The sequence below is a fragment of the Crassostrea angulata genome, chromosome 3 (assembly GCF_025612915.1).
Source record: "Crassostrea angulata isolate pt1a10 chromosome 3, ASM2561291v2, whole genome shotgun sequence".
NCBI lineage: Eukaryota > Metazoa > Mollusca > Bivalvia > Ostreida > Ostreidae > Magallana > Magallana angulata.
This window is the reverse complement of record NC_069113.1, coordinates 35,340,201-35,346,200: the sequence shown is the minus strand read 5'-3', so window position 1 is coordinate 35,346,200 and position 6,000 is coordinate 35,340,201.

Here is a 6,000-nt window from a genome sequence, read left to right as displayed (position 1 = left end):
TCTTATTCGAATATTTGCTGTAAGATGAGTAAAATGACTTTCGAGTATAAGTACCCACATTCGTTCAAAACTACTCTCAAATGCATTGTTCAGCTAATTAAATGACTGCTTTAATTTAATTAGCAAGACTTCCACTAAGTTGAGGTTACCATGGTAACCTTCACGTATATGGAAATTAGCTGTTCCTTCTGTGTAAAGTTCTGATCGACAATAATGATATTTAGTTTACTTTTTTAAACGTATTTTTCACTACTTTTTTATGGATAATTGATTAAATGACTCAGAGGCAGATGTAAATATAAAAAGTAAAAAGCTTTCTTATGGTATTTCATAGGGCTCTCGCGCTGACGAGAATATTGTGCTTTCTCGTCAGTGCTGGCCACCTTTATACCCGCATGAAACACCAAAGAAAGCCAATTAGGTACAATAGATTTAACACTTAAAATTTTAAAAAATTGCCTATTTTTACCTACATGTTTTTATAGAAAATACCAAGCTTCTTTTTTTTGGTCTTTGTATTTATTAGATTTTTCTTTATTCCTATTTGAGAAGATTATTTTTATTACTATATAAAAATCTCCCCTTTGTGACCCCACTTTTCTCCAGGGAATCATGGTTTGATCATTAAGCTTCAATTTACAAAACCCGTGCTTTCACACAAGTTTCAGCTTTTTAGGCTAAATGCTTTTCTAGAAGAGTTTCAAAGATTTTCTTTGTATTTTCCTATGTAAAAATTTGAGCCCCCCACCCCCCACCCTTGTAGCCCCACCCTACCCCGGGGATCATAATTTGAACAAACTTGAATCTTCACTACATGAGGATGCTTCTACCCAAGTTTAAGTTTTTCTGGCAAAAACGCTTTTGAGAAGAAGATTTTAAAAGTTTTTTAAAACTCATTGTGGCCCCACCCTACTCCCAGGGACCATAATTTGAATAAACTTGAATATACACTATACCTGAGGATGCTTCTACACAAAAATGAGTTTTCTTGAGTAACAGTTTTTGGAAGATTTTCTTTAATATTTCTATGTAAAAATTCAGCACCCCCATTGTGGCCCCAACCAAACCCCTGGTGGCATGATTTGAACAAACATGAATGAATGTACGCTACCTGATGATGATTCCACACAAGTTCCAGCTCTTCATGCCAAACAGTTTTTGAGAAGATTTTTAAATATTTATTTAAAATATTCCTATTTAAAAACTCATCCCCCATTGTGGCCCCACCATATCCCCAGGTCCATGATTTGAACAAACTTGAATCTACACTACCTGAGAATGTAAAACTTGTTCCTCCATTGTGGCCCCATCCTAACCCCGGGGATCATGATTAGAACAAAATTGAATCCACACTAACTGAGGATGCTTCCACACAAGTTCCAGCTTTTTGGCCATATTGTTTTTGCGAAGAAGATTTTTTGAAAAATACCATCAAATTTTCAATAATAATAAATGTTCTCCCCTGTAAAGAGGGCGTGGCCCTCACAGGGCGAAAAACAATCTTTAAGCAAGTCCTTAAAGGTGGCTTAAAGGTGGCGTGAAGGTGGCTTAAAGGAGATACAATCTTTAAGGCACCTTTAAGTCACCTTTAAGCCACCTTTAAGCATCTTTAAGTGGCATTTACGCTCCCTTTAAGTTGTCTTTAAACCATCTTTAAGTTCCCTTTAAGTCAGGTTTGATCAAACTGAACAATAAAAACATGTATTAAATGCAAAAGCTCTTTTATAGGGAGGGGAGGGGGTGATCCGCGTGATGATATAATTTCCAAGGAAGGGGAGGGGATGTTCCAGGCGGTTTTATTTTTCGTGCCATTAAACACATATCGCTATCATCAACACCGCTCCGATGGACACAGATTGCCGTTATAAAATTCTTTATAAATTTTTTTCAAAATTATTCAACATTATTGTAGGGGTGAGCGCAGTCTCTGTATCTAAATTTGTGTATGAAATTATATTTAATTATGTTTGTTTCCTACTATAAATTAATCGGTGAAATCTCTCTCTCTCTCTCTCTCTCTCTCTCTCTCTCTCTCTCTCTCTCTCTCTCTCTCTCTCTCTCTCTCTTAGTTCATCCGGTTCTTAAACAAAATAAAGATAATGAACCAAAACTGCATGATTTAATTTAATAATCAGTTGAAGGTATGTATTTTTTTCAATTTTAATTATTTCTAGGTCTAATTCTAGATCTGCTAGATACATGTTAAAGATGAAAATACTCTCAACTGCCTTTGTTATATCGGGCAGGATATTTACTGCTTTGTTTGTCTAGACATAGTTTTGTTCGTTTGTGTATATCTAATTAGAGTCTATTGTTTGACCAACTTAAGAAAAACCCCGGAACTAACACAGAATACACAAGATATACACAACAGTTGTGTCTTGTGCCCAGGTGCATGTTTGTGTATATCTAATTAGAGTCTATTGTTTGTCCAACTTAAGAAAACCCCTGGAACTAACACAGAATATACAAGATATACACAACAGGTATGTCGTGTGCCCAGGTGCAAGTCAGTGTTTCTAAAGGCGTTGAATCTTAGTATGTACGTGTATACGATAATTTTAGTGAATAAAAGTTTATTTACATTTGTAATTCATTTTCAAAGAATTATTTCCCAACTCTGTGTTTTAAAATGTTACGTCTACAAATTAAAGATACATGTATGTAAGAGTAAAATCTAGAGGCTAATTAATTCCTGTACCGGTGATCATAAATAGGGGTTAATTGTTTAAATATATGTATAAGAGTAAATATGTCTCATACCCGGCCTGGTACATCATACAATTGTATGTACAAGTATATGTATACATCATTTGCAATTGCCACATGCAGTAAATACGTCACCCGTTATTGGTAATATTGTTTGTTATAGAATTGATAGTCTAAAAATCATGTATACAAGTAAATGTTTAAACATACTGGAACGGCGCCGTGATCATGAAAACCGGGAAAATTGCGTAGAACTAATACCCTAATAGTTTCAATGCATTTAATAAAAGAAATGATTTCATATTCTTCCTTGCATTTCATTTAGCTGTGAATTAGATGAATTTATCTACTCGGTTTAAATTTATTTCCTAAATAAGCCTAACGGTTTCCATTATGGTATAATATATTTTTTTTCACTGAAGACCAAGTTCCGTATTTCATTCTAAATATATGCATGCATTTAATTTATAAATTAGATATGATTGATTGTTACAATTTGAATGGAAGTCAAAATCTTTACAAGTAAAAAATACACATTGAATACATTGATTCAATATCCACTGATATATAGAATATAAAAACCTCCCTAAATATGTAAGTAGCCGTGGCGCAGAGGAATGGAGGTGATGCTGGTAAACGAAGGGTCCAGGGTTCAATCCTCGTCTTGGGCGTTACGATTATTTTTTTTTCATCTTATTTTCTAGAACAAAAACCGTTTTTAATACCTTTTCTTTCATTATAATATAGTTAATATATTTTGTTGGTAAATTAAGCACAACATTGAATTAAACGAATTTTAATGGCTTAAAGGTGGCTTAAAGGTGGCTTAAAGATGGCTTAAAGGTAACTTAAAGGTAGCTTAAAGAAGTTTGGACATTAAGGACCTATAAGTTGTCCTTAAAGGTGGCTTAAAGGTGGCTTAAAGATAGTCTTTAAGCTGCCTTTTAGCCATCTTTACGCTTTCTTTAAGCCATCTTTAAGCAACACATATAGCTTAAAGGTAGCTTAAAGGTGGCTTAAAGATCGTCTTTAAGCTACCTTTAAGCATCTTTAAGCTATCTTTAAGGAGAACTTAAAGATGGTCATTCATCCTGTGCCTTCATTTGAACAAACACAAATTCCCTTCACCCACTGCCAGTGATGCTTTGTGCCAAGTTTGGTTGAAATCGGCCCAGTGGTTCTTAAGAAGATGAAAATGTGAAAAGTTTACGTTGACAACAACGACAACAACAACGACAGACAACGAACACATTTTGATCAGAACAGCTCACTTTAGTCTTCGGGTCAGGTGAGCTAAAAGTAATCATATTCAATACAAATAATGAAATATTTGTTAATTAACTGCTACGTACATGCTATGAACATCGCAAAGTGCAGAAAGTCCAAGGAATCCATATCCGCTAGGTCCGTTCGTCATTAAAAGAATTGTGTATTGCCTAGAAGAGTGGGTTCCGAAGGTCGCGGACCGTATTTGATCACCTCATAATATTCAAAGATACTTTATACAGGTATAACATAATTTTCGGCAATTGTTCAGATAGATATTGTACATATTAAAATAATTGAAATAAATTTTACTGTTATTTTTATTTCGTATAACTATGCAAACCCTGCTTGCTCCCCAACTGTACGCCATTAGTGTCATTGATTGTGTTAAACTATACGTTACATGTACAAATTTGATTCGTAGCGTTATCACAGACAAAGACATTGGAAAATGTAAATATTCATGATCTCGAATAAATGATGATAAACTGCTACCTAAATAATGCTAAAAAGCAATTTTGAAGCTGAACACTTCTCGTAAAACGTCCCTTAATCATAGCCGCTATCCCTTCAACTCCTCTCTATAAATTTAAACCGCAAACATCTCAACAGTTCAAAGTATTTTGCTGTACGGGTCCCACCTGTGTGGACGCACATCCTTTCCTAGCCGTGTTACACTGTTGCAATGTAATTATTAATATGAACTTAATTCAAGTTAGGCGATATATACAAGACATGCATTATATACAAACAGGAAATGCAAATAGAACATAGAACAAGAGGCCAAGGGGCCACATCGCTCACCTGAGCAACAATTACCTAAACTCTGATCTAATTAACAATACAGTATCAAAATCAAAATATCTTGACAACTAAGTACAGTAAATCTTGCTCAAATTTTTTTAAAAATCTGCCGATTTCTATCCACATATTTTTATGGCAAATATCAAGCCCCATTTGTTGTTGTAGCTGTAAGAAAATTTTTCTCTATTCCTATATAACCCCCCCCCCCCCCCCCGGTTATTAACAAACCTAAATCTTTATTATCTGAGGATGCTTCCACACAAGTTAAAGCTTTTCTGGCCAAACGGTTTTTGAGAAGAAGATTTTTAAAGATTTTCTCTATACATTCTTTTGTAAAAATCATTCCCCTATTGTGGCCCCACCCTACCCCCGGGAACCATAATTTAAACAAACTTGAATCTACACTACCTGTGGATGAAAGTGTGAAAAGTTTACAACAACGACAATGCCGCCAACGACGACAGAAAATTTTTGATCAGAAAAGCTCACTGGAGCTTTCAGCTCAGGTGAGCTAATTAAGCGCAAAAACTAAGACAATGTAAGGAATACTACAGATACACATCAGCCATGAGATCCGCGTTTTCAATATGGTGTCACAAAAACTATTAATTTCTTTGAGTGGATGTTGACCGACCAGACTCATTATAATTTAAAAATGACAATGACCATCCATCCCACTTCAAAATATTCAAGCTTTATATGTTTGATTGTCAGTATCTGTTTGAACAACAGTGTTCATAAGCAAATGAAAATGAAAATACTAAGTGGCATTGTTTCATATTAGTGAAATTTCTCAGTGAAAAGACAAAATACAACACTGACTGAAAATATTTATTAAGCAAGAAATTATTTCCAAATTCTAGTCAGGATTTTGATAGTTTATTTAAATTACTTAAAATATAATTCAAACAGAAAAATCAATACATGTATCAATATATCAGACATACAGAATTCCAGAATCTAACCTTAACCCTAGATAAAAATGAGAAATTTAAAGTTGAAAGCCTAATACTACAAAGACATTTCCAAATACATCATATAATAAATCCCAATACCCTAATAAGTTAATAGGCGTACATTAAGCATTTCTCTTGATGTGCAATGCAGAGAACAGTAGATACAATGAATAGGTTTTCCACAGTTTTCAACAATCCTTCCTTTTTCAAATGGTATTTACCAATACATAAGCCAATAAAAGTGTTAACATGCATTTAAAAATAG